Below are 19554 nucleotides of genomic sequence, written 5' to 3'. Positions count from 1 at the left end.
GATTTTACCCAAAAATCTAAATTGAGCACTAACACCTGCAGTGTGAACGTATCCATAGACAGCATTTACAGTATATACACATACAGTAGACGGCAACGCCGTCGTGAGCACGATGACGCCGCAGCCATATTGGATGAGTTAAAGTGAAGCTATTTGTAAAGATGCCTTGTTCATTTTCTCCTTGGAGATGTATCATCAAGCCACAACTCTTTGGATTAATAAGGAACCATGTATGCTTTCGCAAAAGCTGCATCATTTTTGAGGAGCCTGACAATACTACAATGATGAGAGAGGGAACCAGGCGTTTGATGGGGAAGTAGCTCAGTTGTACGTTTTAGATACAGAAAAACTTTGGCTTTTGAGGATTGATCAAAAGTAATGTGAGTACATTGCTTATCTCGATTGGTCTTATCTCAAATCCATGTCAGGTCGTCCGGGCACAACATTTTCAGCGTCCTGATCAGCAGCTGGCTCATACATATATGGTCCAACGTATAACATGCGTTATACAAAGACTTGGATCTCCTCATTTAAGCTTTGCTCATTGGCTTTCTGATCCATTTTTGACTGGCTTTGTATACTTTCTGCATTGAGCTCTGCCATTGTTGTCCCCGGTGTGATGTATCACTTCCGGGTTTGTCGTCGCCAGGCTCTAACTTCATAAAAACAATTATTTTGTCAAATATACAAAATATAAATTATTGTTTAATGCTTTATTTTTTGGACAAGGGTTTAGGTTTAGGGTTAGGGTCTTTAATGTCCACATGTTTACACCTTTGTCTACTGACAGGATTCTTAGCTAAAGCAATTGTGCCTTGGTTATCCTCATACACTATGGATTGTGCATAGAGGTCTTTGTTTAAAACCTACAGACACTTTTGGATGGTTGCAGCCAGAGCAATGTATTCTGCCTCATAAATTGACAATCCTACAGTGGGGTGCTTTTTGGTCTTCCATGACACTAAAGCAGATTGATAAATAGTTAACTGCATAAATATATATTTTTATGATTCATAGAGTTACCTTATTATTATTATTATTATTATGAGTGGGACAAAATATTGTTTGGCAACATAGCCACAGTATCGATCTATTAAGTGGTATCGCGATACTTAATTGATACCATACATTGCCGTGCAGCCATCTGCCATGCAGCGCGGCTGCATTCGAAGTAGCCAGCCATGTTAATCTGCTAATCCCAGAGGGGGAGCAGCATTGCGCCACCAAAATTCAGAGGCAACTCAAAAAAGAGATGAACAAGAGTGTAGTCTACTAGCTATTAGCTAATATGTTCGCCTTGGACCAGGAACAACCAAAGACTAACGGCGCTTTCCCTCTTCACTAGCCGCTACCACTACTGGTTAGTTTCTTTTCCTCTCCTCTTAGTAATGTGCTTAAATTCAGCATTCATTCAGTCGGCAGTGTGAGGGATCCGTCGTCGCCTTGTCCAGGTTTCAAGGTGGCCCCCTCGGCCGAGCCCGGGGGCCGCGACTTGGGCTGTGGGCTGTGCGCGGGGGAATATACCGTCCTCCACCGGCAGCCGCGTGGTTTCCCGTGGGAGATGAGTTAGCGAGGTGGTTGGCGCACTGGAGAGGCTTCAAGATGCCCGTCTCAGCCGCGACGCGGGCTACACACCTCCATTCCTCAGGCATCTTCTCACTATCTAAGATCCTGTTGAACCACCCAGTCGGAAATTCTACTGCTACCTCTCCTAGACACTTCCATACCTCCACAGGTATATCATCAGGACCGAGTGCCTTTCCACTCTTCACCCTCTTCAATGCCCTTCTCACTTCATCTTTACTAATCTTTGCTACTTCCTGGTCCACAACAGTCACCTCTTCTACTCTTTGTTCTCTCTCATTTTCCTCATTCATCAACTCTTCAAAGTACTCTTTCCATCTTCCCATCACACTACTGGCATTTGTCAACAGACTACCATCTCTATCCTTTATTACCCTAACCTGCTGCACGTCCTTCCCATTTCTGTCACTTTGCCTTGCCAACCTGTATAGATCAGTCTCTCCCTCCTTACTGTCCAACCTAGCATACAAGTCATCGTAAGTACTTTCATCTTACACTGCATTTCCCTGTACTCCTGTCTACTTTCTTCAGTCCTCTGTGTCCCACTTCTTCTCAGCTAACCTCCTACACTGTATCCACTTCTGCACCTCCTCATTCCACCACCAAGTTTCCTTATCTCCTTTATTTCCAGATGACACCCCAAGGACTGTCCTACCTGTTTCCCTGATCACATTTGCTGTAGTTGTCCAGTCATCTGGAAGCACCTCCTGACCATCCAGAGCCTGTCTCAACTCTTTCCTGAAAGTCATACAACACTCTTCCTTTCTAGGCTTTTACCATTTCGTCCTCTGCTCTGCATTTGCCGTCTTTGTCTTCCTTACCACCATAGTCATCCTACACACTACCATCCTATGCTGTCTGGCTACACTCTCACCTACCACTACTTTGCAGTCGCTGATCTCCTTCACATTACCTTCTGCGTTCCTCTCCTGGATACCAAACTTGCCCATTACCTCCTCATCACCTCTGTTTCCTGCACCAATATGTCCATTGAAACCTTGCTGTAAGCATGTCCTTTGTAATGTCCGTGGCATTTTCATCACTTGCTGAGATTATTAAGTCGTTGACCCAATTTGCAAGGATCACGTTCTCGCGTGTAAACACAGTTATCAGCTTGGTTTTGTATAAAGTCATTTTGCGTCAGATACTCATGCAACAATGTATTCCAATTTCTTCCCGAATGTCTTGAGTCCATACAATACAAAGTCTAGACAGGTGTCCATAGACAGCGATTCGGCACCGGCCGAAAACAGGCCGGCCAATCAAATTAATCTATTTGCGTGACGTCATCTTCGTGAGCATCGTCACTCTTCACACTTTACATTTTTCCAGCAAAAACGACATAAGTCATTCACTACTGTCTTTCTTCGGCTAGTGGCCATGTTGGATTTTTACTCCGTCTCCGCAAAAAGAAAAAAAAATACTTCAATGAGTCGCTTTTCTGACGTCACGTCCGCTCTTCGCTCATTGGTTCATTCCACTGACTTTTAGCTCAGATTTGCCCCGCCGCAGAAATGCGACTGATAGGACGGTTGACCAGACTCACTCTCTGGCAAAGCCGCGATTGAGTCTGGATTTCCAGGCAACATTTAAATATGCAGTTTTCACATCCATTTGATACAAAATCAAATTGTCTTGTGCTGCCTTCTGCATCAAAACTCTGACACTGGTTATGTTTGCTGCGGGAGAAAATGTCTCCCTGTAAACCACACCCATCTTCAAGTTTCATATTTCATAGCTCATTTTTTATTTTAATGTCATCTATGTATTTATAGAATATAAACGCACTTAGGCCCTTGGTGGGGGTACAGGAGGACTCCAAATATGGCGACAGGACAAAAGGCCTATTTTTTGGACTTTCAGGCCACTGATTGGCCATGCGGATGATCGTAATGTCATCAACATTTTGAGCCAATAAAAACTTGATGATCCAACTCTTTCAGACCTTCACTATGAACTAAGCCTTTGCATATAGTATTTTGGAATATTTTCTGAAAAATCCCAAATCAGGAAAGTAGGTCGACTGTTTTAACTGCCTATTCATATTGATTGATTGATTGATTGATTGATTGATTGGTTGGTCCCCGCGGGTAAATTCATTTTCACTAGACTGTACCGGAAGAAGACAACAACTTTATGCATCACAGACAGATGGCAATATACCTGGCATATGACAGGGTGGCGGATTTGGATTGGTCAGCGGGGCCCTGCGGCTATGGCTTCTGGGATTAGGCTTTTCCCAAAGTGGGCCCTCCTGAATCTGATTCCCCTGAACCTGCGCCCCGAGGGAAGAGGGATAATGTGTTGATGTAGTGGGTGGGTGGTATCCTGGACTATTGTGTTTGCTACTCGCATGATGGACCCGTTGTTTATGTCTGGGAGGTTTGGTGTGGATAGACCAATGATTTTAGCTGCTGTTAGTGATGCGTGTAAATTTGGTGTGATTGGTGACAGAAAGCATGGTGAAGAAACATGTGCTGCAGTACAGGAGGATGGGTTGTAATAGTAATAGCAGGAGGTGGGGTGCAACATTAAGTCCTTTAAGTTTACGAATGGCTGCCAGTCTTTGTTGACTTCTTTTTTGAATGTCCGTGGGTTGCTGATCAAAACGTAAGTTTCGGAAACGACAACATCTTAGGGTTACAATAGCATAGGAGTTGAGACTGGGTGAGGAGTGGGGGTCATTTAAAACACACACAACGAAGACTTACTGTAAAGTATAACAATGCAGACTCACTGGAACTGTAATGGGGTCAGAATGGAAATGTTCATCTTTAAAACATATGGGATTAAAAATTACTTAGTTACTTTAAAATTCATCAAGAGTCTAAGTTTTTGTCCCCCTGTATCACTTTATGAACGCACACTATCACGCAGGCATATAAAGGTATTTTGTTCTAGTGTGGTTGCCGTAGTTAGCGATCCAAGATGGCCAATCGCGCAGGGGTCACAGATAGTGCCATTAATTATGTTCTCGCAGAATTACTCACCGCTTCCTTGTTGAATGTTGAACAGCGAGAGGCGCTTCGTGCATTTTTAGCTGGTAGATTTTCGTGCTCCCCCCCACCCCCCCCTTGACCAGAACGAAGACAACATTTTCATCTGTGGCCGTGTTTGGTCAAAACAAATGCATAAAATAATCCGCATCGTCCAATCAGCTCGAAGTATTGTACAGAATGTCCCGCCTTTCCCGAGCAAATCACAGTGGTGCAGTCCCAGATTGATATTGTGGAGAACTCTCTTGAATGAATCACAATATCAATCTGGCTATTGCCAGGTTAGTGATCCATAAGGTCAATTTCAAAGTCAACTAAAACAAAAGGTAAAAAGGTTACTAAAATATTCACCAATAATGTAAATGACTGAGGGAGGAACAGTACGGTCTATCAAGATAAACTGCTTCCATATGTGTAAGAGCTCGCAGAATCTATTTGTCAAGACGTCAAAACAACTAATACGCACAGCCATACTTGCCTGCAAGAAGCCGAGCATTGATGTAGCAGCATCGAAAGCCGCCTTGGCCAAACCATCTCCCCAATGCAACGCAGAATTTTCTTGATCAGATTCTGATGAATCTGAGTCATTTTCGCAACTTTAAGTACTTAAAGCATTGGTAACAATAAAAGTTAGGTAAACAACCTCATACAAAACATTTTGTCTTTTTTTTTGTCTTTTTTTTTTCAATGATGATTCATTATAAAATCATACAATTAAATCTCTATATTTTGGATTTGGCTTTGAAATCCGACCTAAACGTGTCACATAAAAACCATTGTGCGACACACGAGCTGGAGATGTTGGGTGCTCATCAGTGGAGTGATGAGTAGATGGCTCAGAGATGCATGCTGGTCCAGTTTGCGGACTGGTTGGAAAGGTGTCTGACATACTTGGAACTGGTGGTTAAGAGCAACAGTCAGAGTGTGCATGCCGAGGTGGTGATTCAGCAACAGCAAGGATGTGACGGCGATTCCTCCTGTAGATTCCCCCGTTGGATTCAACGATGTAGGAGCGTGGCTCTTTGCAAACTTCTACCACTTTGCCTAGGCGATCATATCCCTTTGAGGTCTGTAACCGGACCTGTCCTCCTGCAAGTGGCAGTAGCGGGCGACTTGTTGTATCATTGTGCTGATTTTTAATGTATTTTTCTTTGAAGTTGTGTAGCAACCTGTTTTGTGTTCTTTGTGACAGGTGCTAGAATACTGTTGTTGGCAGGAACGGTTGAACGTGTCTGACGAGACATGAGACGTGCAGGTGACACTACTTCGGGCTCTACATTTTGCCGGCTCAAGACCTGGGTGACCTCTGTACATGATCCGGATGTACTCTTGTTGCAGTGAGATTGGAATGACTGGTCTGTGCCCTTTAACAACAATACCATCTTCCACTTGACATTTGGGAAACTGTGGTTGGGGCTCGTGACAGGGTGTCTGCAAGGTACATGTGCTTCCCCTTCTTGTGAACCAGAGCAATGTCGAAGGCTTGTACGCGTAGTAGCATTCTTTACAAACGAGCTTGAGCTGCGTGGATCGGTTTCTTCAATATAGTGACCAGAGGTTGGTGATCTGTTTCGATAACCCTGTGCTTGTCATAAATGTAGTCTTTAAACTTGGTGCATTCGAAAATTCGAAAACAACTGCAAGGAGTTCCTTTTCGATTTGCGCATAGCGGCCTTCTGCACCTGACAAAGTGCGAGACACATATGCGACAGGCTTCTCATCTTGTGAATATGCTGCACCCAATCCATAGCGAGATGCATCACATGTCAGTGTTACTGAATTCTTCTCGTCAAAATATGACAGGACAGGTGATCTGGACAGACATGACTTGAGATTATCAAAAGCCGATTGGTGTTGTGGGAGCCAGCACCATGAAGAGTCTTTATGAGCCTGAGGGGCGCTGCGATGTTGCTGAGATTTGGTATAAACTTCCCCATATAATTCACCATGCCAAGGAAACGTTGCACGGCGAGGGTGTCTTCTGGAACTGGCATCTTTGAGATGGCCTCAGTCTTTGTTGGATCAGCCTTGAGATCGTCTTTTGTGAACATGTGACCCACATAGCAGGTCAAGACGAAACTTGCACTTTTTAAAATTGAGCCTGAGTTTGATCTCACGTGCACAATTGAGCACTTTCTTCAAATTGGCATCATGCTCCACAGCATTGCGACCTCCCACGATGATGTCGTCAACTATTACGGCACATGGGTAGCTGGCAAACAGTTGTTCCATTGAGGCACACACATCGGAGTGCAGCCTCCAAGTCCTGGTTGACTCTCTCCGTTTGCCCGTTGGATTGGGGATGATAACCCGAAGACAGGCTAGCAGTAGCTCCAATGATTTGCAGAATGCCTTCCACACCCGGGACACAAACTGAGGCCCCGTGTCGGAGACGAGATCGGATGGGATCCCGTGGATCCTAAATATGTCCCTTATCAGGATATCCGCTGTCTGCAAAGAGGTGGGCAATCTGTGCAGAGCAATGAAGTGCGCCATTTTGGAGAACCGGTCCACCACAGTAAGGATCACAGACTTACCGTGGGAAGGAGGTAGCCTGGTAACAAAGTCCAGTGCCAAGTGCGACCAAGGACGGGGCGGAATGGGCAGAGGACGGAGCTGATCGGCTGGCATACGGTGAGAGGGCTTGTTTCGAGCACACACTGTACAGGCGGAAACATATTATTTTATGTCCTTGTGTAGCCCTGGCCACCAAAACCTCTGCGCTATTAGGGAGAGAGTTTGACCGACCCCAGGATGACATGCGACCTTTGATGTATGCCCCCACTGCAGCACCTCTTGACGAAGGTGTGCGGGTACAAATAATCTATTTCCAGGGCAAGCTACAGGGGTCTGTGTGTTGCCAGTTGCTTCCACCACCTTCCTCTCTACTTCCCAATGGAGAGCCCCCAACACTCTGTTCTCCGGAACGATAGTTTCGGCTGGAGACCCCTCGGCGGCCGGACGCTGGTGTAATGGATCTGGCATGCATGAAAATCTCCACCAAAAAGGGGAGCCGTCGACCCCTGCCAGGACAGAGCAAGCGCAACACCTCAGGGGCCCCCAGGCCATGGCAGCGCCAAGGGACAACCCCCGGGTCCCGCCGGGGCCACTGGCCGGAGAGCAAACCCAGGAGCAGGAGCGCCCCCCACCCCAACACGGGCCGCGCCCCCAACCCAACGCAGCAGGACGAGGCACTGCAGGCCCACCAGGCACCCCACTCCCCCCATGACCCCTCCGCCCCCCATCCACCCCAACCCAGCCCCAGCCGCCCCCAAACCCCCCAGCCACCCCCCACCCCCAACAACCCCCCCCCACCCAGCCACTTTTCCTTGCAAAATGTAGCCACTTGAGAGAGGTTGGATGGGCGTCTAGCATAAACTACCCGCTTTAGGTCCCACCTCAGTATTTTGAAAGAATTTAAGTCAGGATTTTGACAAGGCACATCCAGAACATGAATCTTGTTGTTCTTCATCCATTCCTTGGCTGTATTGCTGGAATGCTTTGGATTATTGTCATGTTGCATGATCCATCGTCTACCAAGCTCTAACTTCACAAAGGACGGCTTCAGGTTATGATCCAGGATTTCACAATATTCATCTAAATTCATGATTCCCTGGACTATGTGGAGTTGTCCAGGGCCTGGGGATGAAAAGCCAGCCCAGAATTTAACATTTCCACCCCCATGCTTCACTCTAGGGTGAAGGTTATTTTGCTGGTATGCAGTGTTGACTTTTCATCAAACATGACTGTTTCAGTTGTGACCATATAGTTCAATTTTGGACTCACAGTCTGCAGAAGGGACTTCCAAAAAGCTTCAGGTTTGTCCAGGTACTCTCTGGCAAAGTTGAGATGGACAGCTATGATCTTTTTTGTGAGAGGAGGCTTATACCTAGCAAGCCTTTCATGAAAGCCTTGTCGATTGACTTTTCTTCTGATTGTTGAAGCAGGCACATGTGTCCTAGATGCAGCAAAAGAGGTCTGCAAATCTCTTGATGTGATGTTCGAGTTGGCTTTTTACCTGAATTATCATTTTTCTTGTGGTTCTTGCTGATATTTTAGAAGGTCGTCCACTTCTAGGCAGGGTTGTTGTAATTTTTTGTGTTCTCTAGTTGCAGATGATCTGCTTCACAGTGGAATGATGAAGTCAAATTTTTTTTAGATGACTATAGCTTTCCCCAGACAGATGTGCTGTCACTACCCACTTTCTGAGGTCCCCTGAGATTTCTCTTCCTCTCAGCATAACTGACCTGTATGGGTTCACTTGGGTAAGACTAAAGTGACATGGTTTTGTCTCTGTTTCAGTCAGATGCACAATTTCTTTGCTAAACCTCTGATTTTATTGGTCCGTTTCAGTGGTTAGTTAAGATACCAATTTGTCCTACCTGATCCTACTTGACTGCTTGTTTTAAGCAATGCAGCTCAGGGTTCACTTACTTTTGCACCTACATGAATTGACCAAAAACTCTTTTTAATTTAGTTTTGACTACACAATTGATTTTTTTTTTTTTAACTCTTTCACTGCCAGACGTTTTCAGAAACGGGTTGTCCCCACTGCCAGCCGATTTAAGCATTTTGAGTGATCTTTCAAGGTCCACAGAAAATGTTGTGTTTGGACTATGGAAACACACATACTACCAAATGAAAGATTGGACTCTCAGCTTTCATCAGAAAAAAAAAAGTTTGTTTCTACCTTATTCCGTTCTTCAGTAATCAACAATAGAAAATGGTTACTTTCACCGAAATTCTCTCTTTTGAAACAAAAAACGGAGAAAAAGAGCTTTTTGTGAAACGATGTTATTTCATGCACTCTAGTGAATTGTACACTTCTTTTTGTCCATGAATGATGCCACAAACACCTAAATAGTGCTTTACTTCTGTAAAACGCTTTCACCAACAATGAAAAAGTGTTTTTTGATTGCAAAATACGTTTATTTCCATTCAACAGTGTAACAATTTGACAAAACAATTTCGCAAACTATTTACAAATGTGTGCAACTGTGGTACTACTTACAATTATGTGGATGTTTCAAATACAGTTTTTCCTTTTGTAACGCTCTCCTGCGTGCAAGGAGACGCCAGGACTCGCACAACAGTTTACTTTCACTTTCACATTGGTCCGTTTTGCGTGCAAACGTTACACTTTCTTGACGGCCTTTTTTTCCGGGGAATAAAAAGCAAGTAGCAGACTGTACACACTTCATCCGATGAATATGCATTGGACTCGGGGCACTCTCCGTCGTCCGATCGAACGTCCGCCTGTGCGTGCTCGGTTGCGCTCCGCGTTACGACACCGTCATAGCCGCCGCATCAGCGGTTCCAATTTCGCCGTCAAGCTCGGATTCACCTTCATCATCATCGAGGATGATCACCGTCGTCATCAATGTACTATTTTAGCGTTGGTCGATGCCTTTCGTCTTGTAAGTGTAGAGCTGCTTGCAAACGCTCGCCATTGCCCGTTCCCTCCTCCATCTAGCTCCATCTAACGTCTTCTACTGCCGCGTCAATGCTTTCCAACCACGGAGTCACCCTCATCTTCATCATCGATGATGATCATCGTCGTCAACAATGTGCTTTTTCAGCGATGCTTTTGGTCTTTGAAAAAAACGTCTCGGGTGTGAGCTCCTCGCGACCGGCCGCCATTTTTCCTTTGTCTTCCATTCTCATCTCCTGCTCGACGCTCTAGCTCCGCCTCTACTGACGCCCACCCGATCTTGTCAAAAGAGAGTCATCGCTGCCCTCTAGGGGCCAAAAATAGTCATTAGGCACAACAGACAGACTTGAAACTTTCACCAGACATGCGGAAGGGTTTCCTCTACCCGTTTCAAAAAAAAATAAAAAAATCATTGGATGACGTCTTTTGACGTCATTGGCAGTGAAGCGTAGGTTTTTACTTGACGTCTTTAAACGTCAGTGGCAGTGAAAGAGTTAAAGATCAATGCGTTGAAATGCTAAACCTACACCTATTCTTTCATATAAAATATAAAATGATTGAACAACAAAATCAGGTTGAAACAATTGGAAAATACAAATTGCTCAAGAGGGTCACAAACCTTTGAGCAGCACTGTATGCTATAAAAAAAAGGCATTTTGGGGACTTTGAGGCTTTTTACAACAACCCTGGGATTGCACGTCCGTGATGGCTTTAGCAATTTTCAAGGTAAATCAACATGGGAAATGTAGTCACTATTTGCAGCTGTTTAGCAGGTTGAAATAGAAAAATAGACTAGCCCATGTTACAGATTGGAGACTTCTAAAACATTCAGACTTAGGCTGAAAAGGAGAGAGAAATTTAGCTGAGTGAAAAGGAAAGCCATTAAATTAAATATAAGCATCTTCTCCTATTTTAGTCTAGTTTGCTTAAGTTTTATTCGACTTTTGTGGATTAAGCGAATTAGCTACCCGATTTATTTCACCCAAAAGGATCAGTTCTTCAACATTATTTGCCTTTGGAAGTTGTGAAGTTTTAGTTATTTATCCAAAAACCGTGAGTACCTGGTTTTGATTCCAATGAGTGAAACTTATATAATTTACAAATTTTGATTGTTACTTCACTTTTCCTTACTTTTCCCTTTATTAAATGTTATAGAGCTTTGCCTTACTTTATCACGATTTAACCATACTAAGGGTTTTTGAGTGATATTAAAAATTGTTTTTGATTTAAGAATCATTTTATCATTTATTCATTTTCATCCATTTCACTCATTTATTAACCAATATTGGTAATTGTTTCTGATTTAAGAATCATTTTATTATTTATTCATTTTTATCCCTTTCATTCATTTTTTAACCAATATTGGAAATAGTTTCTGATTTAAGAATTATTTTATTATTTATTAATTTTTATCCATTTTACTTATTTAACCAAATGTAATACTTTTGAATTGTAGTAAAACTAAGAAAATGTTGCTAACTTTTCGGATTGTTTTCTACCACCAAAGGTATAGATTTTATACAAATTTACTGTTGGTTAGTTATACAGATGACTATAACTAACCAATTACCGATAACTATAACTAATAACTAACCAACAGTTTTTTCTAACCAATAAGAAAGTTTCCATTTATTTATTTAATTTATTCAAGTATGATTATTACATTTATTATGTGGATTTGTGTAACCATGGACAAACATGATTATTACTACTACCTTCACTATTTTTATACCAAATTTGAGTAAATTGTAGAAGCAGCAAGGTATATAAGTTTTGTTATTCGTCATCTCTTCTTCACCCTTATATCCATCATAGCCAACCACTCTTATTAGAGAATGAACAATTATACCTTAACATCGGTGTAGCAATTATTTGGGTTGCCGTAATGGCAAACGAGAAATTTAGACGGTACTGAGGGGAATTGTAATTTCCTCAGCAACCTCTGGGAGCACCACGTTGACTTGCTTGTTTGTAGGAGCAAAATAAACAATAAAAATCCTATTATCAAGTATATATAATCTGAAGTTGCTACTTTAGTTAATCATGGAGTTCTATGCTTTAATAAGAGAATTACTAATCCACTCAGTAACCACAAATGATTCGGCATTAATTTAATTTTTAGACAACAAATTTATTTAGTAAACACACATATATCAGTCACAGCCTAACCTATTAATGAAACAGAACAAAAAATGTGAATCAAAGATAAAAAGAAAACATCCAACCTAACGAACTAAGATAAAAAGGGAATGAAAAAGGTAGACGGGGAGTAGAGATGGAAACGTTTTGACCTGTCAATCCTTTTATATTTGAAACAAAGCGTTGCGCCAGTGGTATATGGTTTGATTGCAATGAAGGCGCACTTACGGACTGGTTCAGGCGCACAGGAGAGAAATGGACTCGGTGAGCGTCGATTCTCAGTTGAAGAAAACTCCGTTGGAGGCGATCTGGGAGGTCGGCGCACGCGCAGCTGGAATGCTGCACTGGAGTCTCTGGCTGATGGTGATGGACGCACGACTAAGAGGCCGCTGCAGGTCTTCGGTTGGTGGCGAGGTGCGCGTGCGGCGTGGAGGCCGCGGCAGGTCCTTGGCTGGCACAAGTCCCTCTCAACTTGCGCGGTTGAGAGACCGCAGTCAGTTGGTTTGGGTGCTGCAGGGCGTCTCAGGCGCACAGCTGGAACAGAAATACGTCGCTGGCGCGCAGCGGCTCGGTGCCTAACAGTCGTGGAACCGGGTCGGCGGGACGCTGAGCGATTCAGGGAGCAGAAGATAGGTGGGTCAGCTCTCGGCAGGAACAGACGTGCGTTTTGGGACGCGCAGTGTGGTTGCGAGTCCTTGCAAGATGGGCGTTTTGGGGCGTGCGGTGTGCCTCAAGTCCAGGGCTCAAAGAAGGAAGCCACCTGGTCGCTCTCAGCGTGTTCGGCGACCACGTCTCTCATGATGGTCAGGAGAAGTTCATGGGGCAGGAAGAGAAGAGGAGAGGAGGCGAAGAGGGAGAAGAGGGAAGAAGAAGAGCTGGAAGTTCCTTTGCGCGCTGGCTTTTAAACTTGTGTGCCAGAGGGTCGGAGTAGTAGTCCGTGCGCTTAAAGCAGACTTGGTCGACTGAGACCAAGCTTTTGGGATAGCATTTGATCATTTTTTATCAGAATTGACCAGCCAGATGCTTCATTTATCACTCTGAACACAAACATTCAAACATTACCGCGATCATAAAGTTATTGAATCCGCTAAGCTTACTTTAGCTAAACGATGGCTGCAGAAGTTACACACATCATTCATTTGAGATAAACATACAGGTTGTGTATAAAGATAAACAACAGAAGTCACTTGATGTCAGTCAAGTACATAGAGTCCGTTTATGTCCTGAATTATGTAGACTTCAGATTAATTACGAGCGGCAGGATTCATGAGGATAATACCGATAGTGACCGCTGGAGGGCATTTTTGTAGCGTATTACTTCCAAGGGGTGTTGTTTCCAAAAACACATGGCTGATTCCTGTGGATAGACCAGACCATAAAAGTGGTCTGGGGACTGATAAGCAGTCTTATCGCTAGTCTGCTTGCTAAACCGGCTTTCAGATTTCGGTAGGCGCTGAGGTATGTGTTTCCTGTGGGTTGTAAAAACGAAATCCAGTGCCTGCTGGAGGGAAATTAAAAGAGTTTTTCCTTTTTGAACTGTCTCTGGTTGGTTTGAGAAAACACAGGGTTAAGGCACGCACACACATTCCTCAGGAGGAAGTGTTTAAAAAGGCAAATAATTTTTTTTTTAGGGTGACGGGTAAATATTCGTTACATCGGTAACTGCTTTTTCCTGAACCTTTAAAGTTACTTCAGGTTAATTTAGAATAAGAAACAAGTCCGAGGGGGTTTCACAAAACCACCTGAACTTATTTAGGTCTTAATAAGTGCAACTGATCATTTAGAGAAGGAGCCGCTGTAAAAAGGGCGTGATCAGATTATATCCTTATTTTGAAAAGGTTACTCATTAAGGGTTTATTTGAAGCAAGACGGGGCTGACGTTCTAAAACTGGGGCGGTGTAATTTGAGTGTTTTGTTGTGGAAGATTAAAAAAATTATAACATCGATGTTTTTTTCCCCCTTTTGTTGCACCGCGCCCGCGGCTTTCACCCCCATGGGCTTCCGTAGCTTTCGCTCAGCCAGTCGTGTCCTCACACACTCCATATGGGAGAAACTCAACAACAGCAAACAAACAAAAAAACAGTTTACTATGTTAACGTGGAGGAGTCATTACCACAAGGAAGCACGTATGACAAGAAAGAGGCACAATAAGAGCAATCACCAAAGCGGATACGCCTTTTGTTTAGGCAGAGGTTATTTTACCGTGACAGGCAACTCAAATGCTCGCCATATTTTTGCTCTGAAAGGCTCCAATATTGGTCAATCACCGGAGCGAGGAAACCTTAAGTCTGCAGTAAATTGGATATTTTATCCTGATTGCTTATAGCCATTAACAAGCTTATGTGAATAGCACAAATGTGCCCGTGACACTTATCAACCTCTGCGTCGTCTGCGACATAAAATCCTTATGAAATGTAGTATAGTTGGCTGGTAATGCTGATAAAAGCCTATTTTCAGTGACAAAACAAATTGAAAAGTGAAAGAAGATCTATAAAATGGGGTGAGGCCAAGACTTTCTTACTCCGGGGACTGGCCAATCAAATAACGCTAACAGGAAATTTGCCAGTCATGGCAAAACAGCCACCTCCATTTACATAACAGTACTTTTACTGTGAGATGAGAAGCTCGGACCTCGGTTCCTACATTAAAGCCAAAATGTGACGTTTATTTGTGTTATATTGAAGGACACAACTCTTGTTGTTGGCAAAAAAAGTTTTACTTTTCTACTTTATCAACACATAGATTTACATTTCCAGAAGTATTTGATTCAAAAAGTTTTGCACATTGATTACAAGAGAAATAGAAATATGAGAAATGTGTGTGTGTATATATATATACATATATATACATACATATATATACATATATATACGTATATATGTATATATATATATATACATATATATACGTATATATGTATATACTGTATATATACATATATATATATGTATATATACATATACATATATATATACATATACATATATATATATACATATACATATATATATACATATACATATACATATATATATATACATATACATATATATATACATATATACATATATATATATACATATATATATATATACATATATATATATACATATATATATATATATATATATATATATATATACATATATACATATATATATACATATATATATATATATACATATATATATATATATACATATATACATATATATATACATATATATATATATATATACATACATATATACATATATATATACATATATATATATATATATATATACATACATATATACATATATATATATACATATATAAGTTGTGTGCTGTGACATTTTTTTTTCAATGTTAAATATGTGCCTTGGATCAATAATTGGGAAACACTGTCTTAACTCTTTGACTGCCAAAAACGTTTAATAACGTTTAGTAAAATCCAAATGAGGGCTGCCAAAAACGTTAAAAGACGTTAACTATGTTTTTTTGGAAACGGGTGGAGGAAAGCCTTGGCCAGCTGTGTTGAAAGTATCAAGCAGATCGAGTTAGTATAATGACTATTTTTGGGCACTAGATGGCAGCGATGACTCTCTTTGGACAAGATCGGGTAGGCGTCAGTAGAAGACGTGAGGCGGAGCTAGAGTGTTGAGGGGAGAATGGCTGAGGAAGCGAAAATAGCGACCGGTTGCAAGCAGCTCACGCTTGAGCATTTTTTTCAAAGACGAAAAGCATCGACCAATGCTAAAGAGCACATTGATGACGACGATGATGATGATGGTGACTCCGAGGTTGACGCCGAAGTTGGAAGCGTTGACGCGGCGGCTATGATCACGTCGTAAAGCCTCACCAGCTAGTGATGCTACCGCCGGAAAACGCGGTGCACAACCGAGCACTTCTGCACAGGCGGACGTTCAATCGGACGAGTACCCCTAGTCCAATGCATATTCATCGGAGGAGTGGGTACAGTCTGATCACGGAGAAGACACTGGTTCTGGACTACGATGCCACCATGAATGGAGTGGATAAGATGAATCAGAACATCTCTTACCACTCGGTATAGGAACTGAAGGACATGAGGAAGCCAGACGTAACACCAGGTCACCGTATCATGATCCTGAGTAGACTTGATGGCAACATGGCCAAACACACACTGCAGTATATACCTGCTACTCCCCGGAAAAAAAGGCCGGCAAGAAAGTGTAGGTTCTGCACGCGAAGGGGCAATCGCAGTGAAACTAATCTGTTGTGCAAATCCTGCTGTGTCCCGTTGCACGCAGGGGAGCGTTACACAAAAAGAAAAACTGTAGTTGAAACATCCACACAATTGTAAATAGTACCACAGTTGCACACATTTGTAAATAGTTTGCCAAATTGTTTTGTCAAATTCTTTTGTCAAATTGTTACACTGTTGAATGTAAATAAACGTATTTTGCTATCAAAAAACACTTTTTCATTGTTGGTGGTAGTGTTTTACAGAAGTAAAGCACTGTTTAGGTGTTTGTGGCATCACTCATGGAAAAAAAAAGGTGTGAAATTCACTCGAGTGCATGAAATATTGTTTCACAAAAAGCTTGATTTCTCCGTATTTTGGTCCAAAACAGAGCATTTGGGTGAAACTAACCATTTTCTATTGTTGATTACTGAAAAACGGAATAAGGTAGAAACAAACTTTTTTTTTCTAATGAAAGATGAGAGTTAAATCTTTCATTTGGTAGTATGTGTGTTTCCATAGTCCAAACATAGAATTTTCTGTGGACCTTGAAAGATTAAATCAGCTGGCACCCACAGCATCCCTTTTCTGAAAACGGTTGACAGTCAAAGAGTTAAATAATCTTGAAACTTTGAGGCAAAAATGTTACTTTATCAGATTTATTCAAGTTAACGTGTTTCAGCCCGCCCCTAAAACGCCCAAATTCATTGGAATCAGAATTTATTGCCACATAATATATGGAATTCTGTTAAAATTGGTCGTTTTTGGAATGTGTGAAATATTAGCCGCTAATATTATTAGCCGATGAATGAGCAAATGAATTCAAATGTTGATTTTTTTATTTGATTAAGTGAAGAGCATAGTAACAACGAAGAGATTATTTGTACAGCATTCAAACTACAGTAGAAAAGTTAGCAATTTGGTCTTCAGACGTCTGCAGATTTGATTGAAACCAATACAAAAATACCATGGGTCTAATATATGCATTCGGTTGCAGGGGTGGGTACACTACTCTGTAATGCCACAGCATAATTATTAGTATTGAATATTATCAAGGATTACAACCAAATGCATTGTAGCCTACTGTATGTTTTATAATACAGCATAGATCCTTGGCTATGTGAATAGCTAGTTATTGGTACATAGCAGGTTAGCTTTATCAGTACGTTCACAATTCAACTCACCTGAGAAGGTTCTGCCAATGGTTTGGGTCCAAAAGTGTTGCGGTAATCCATATTATGATTCTGCCGTTCCCACTTAACAAATAAAGCGAGCATAGCAGTCGAGCATATCCACATAAAATCTATTCTGAGCGCTCACAAAATGATTGAGTTTGATACACGAGGATATCTTTTCCATTATTACAACACGGTCCTTTCTTGATGGCTGGATAACTAGCCAAGCTAACTGTTACCATATATCAGGCATTTGCTGAATTAATGATGGTGAAGGGGTATACTGCTTGTATTCCTGTCAATTCTCTCCCTCGTCGCTGAAAATTCACACATTTCACAGAAATAAATGTTGATGTGTCGGGGCTTCGACGGAGGCAGACATATTCATTTGCGTCCCAAAACTGACATCAAGGATGATGAGTCACAATAGAAACAGCCCTGATTGGGCGACAAAAGGCTAACCCCACTCCACAACCACCACCCCACCCCTCTCTCTCTCTCTGCGCGTGTATGTGTTTGTCTCGCATTCTCTCTCTCTCTCAACCCCTCCCTCCCTCTCGCTCTCTGCGCGTGTATGTGTCTCTCTCTTTCTCTTCCTCTCTCTACCCCTCCCTCTCACTCGCTCTCTCTGTGCGTGTGTACGTGTGTCTGTCTCTCTTTCGCTGTGCGCGTGTATGTGTGTGTCTGTCTTTCTCTCCCTCTCCCTCAAGCTTTCGCTGTGCCCCTCCTGCACAATAGATGGCGCTATTTACCACAAAAAAAATTCTAATCCACCTCACAATCTGGAGAAGAAGAATCTCCAGAGTCCAATTTAAGATTACATGTTTTTGGCAATGTCATGTTGGTTTCCCTATGAGACGTGAGGGACTGTTTAAAATAGTTTTTATGTTCAGATAGATTGTTTTGGACAAACAATGAGTTAACGTTGTTTTGCACAAACTAAAAATAAATGCATGAGCTGAATGACAAACGGAGACGTGAAACAGGAAACGGAACTACGGAGCGGCCTTCCAAATTAAAAGCAAACATCACACAAAAACAGCTTGAATAATAATTAACACTTAGAAAAAAATATTTACAGTGCAAGTCCAGTGCAAAAACAATCCTAACAATATTTACACGTTCCATTAGTCTTTTCCGTAACTTACTGTGGTAGCCAGTCACTCACTATCCCACTTGGCTGAGCACTCCCTACAAATGAATTTAGATCTTTTTAAATACCCCAAGCCCCTCCCTCCGGGCAAACCATTTAGGCAATTATGGGGTATAATACCAAAAAGTTACCAAAATTAACTAAAGCATGTAAATAAATAATATCTGCAACATATATTGACCATAACAAAAATCCTCCAATCACAATCTATAACTTAATCTCTCAAAAAAACAAACTCATCAAATAATAAACCAAACTACTTTTGTGGTATAGTCCATAGCCATGTGACACTTAAAGCGCGGCAAAAGCGCTATTTAAGTGGGAGTCCGGAAGTGCTTCGGTTTGGTCCAGTGTTCATTGTCCAATGACCCCGCAGAATGCTGGTGAGCATTTGCGGTGCGTGTCATGCGTCGGTGTCGAGTGTGCACCCCCGGCAACCAACAACGGGAAAAAGGAATGAGTCCAAGCGGCAAGTAAGCAGTTTGTGAAAGTGTCGAATTACAGGGAGAATTTGTGTGGGCTGTGTGACAATAGTTTTGACGGAGCTCGCATGGGCTGCTCCTCTCAGCTAGACGTCAGCGCGCTACAGTCGGGGAGTGGCGGACAGTCACAGGCACTCCGTCACATTATCCCTCTCCTCCACAAGGTTGACGATGTGCGGCAATCTTGACAGGTAATCCGCCACAACATTGGTCTTGCCAGAGTGATGTCGGATCTAGAACCGGAATGGCTGCAGGGAAAGGCACCAGCGGGTGAGACAACTGTTGTGGTCCTTTATGGAGTTAATCCACGTCAGAGCGCAATGATCCGTCTCCAAGTCGAACTCCCTCCCCAGCAGGTAGTATCTCGGGCTTTCCAGAGCCCATTTG

The 19554-nt window shown here is 42.3% G+C and overlaps 1 protein-coding gene across 4 annotated transcripts in view; it reads right to left on the bottom strand.

Moving 5' to 3' along the window:
* The window catches only part of LOC144055525 (palmitoyltransferase ZDHHC5-A-like), a 109771-nt gene that overhangs the window by 84457 nt on the left and 5760 nt on the right, over positions 1 to 19554 (bottom strand). Inside the window, exon 1 of one of the 4 annotated variants that reach the window (XM_077571549.1) lies at positions 17542 to 18003. The exons of the other annotated variants lie outside the window; for them this stretch is intronic. The gene's annotated coding sequence lies outside the window, so the exon portion shown is untranslated. Of the gene's footprint in view, positions 1 to 17541; positions 18004 to 19554 lie in introns of those variants that run through there. 4 annotated transcript variants of the gene reach the window in all.

This window comes from Vanacampus margaritifer, chromosome 7 (assembly GCF_051991255.1).
Source record: "Vanacampus margaritifer isolate UIUO_Vmar chromosome 7, RoL_Vmar_1.0, whole genome shotgun sequence".
NCBI lineage: Eukaryota > Metazoa > Chordata > Actinopteri > Syngnathiformes > Syngnathidae > Vanacampus > Vanacampus margaritifer.
Note: the sequence above shows the minus strand (reverse complement) of the source record. Positions and strands in the feature narration are given on the sequence as shown.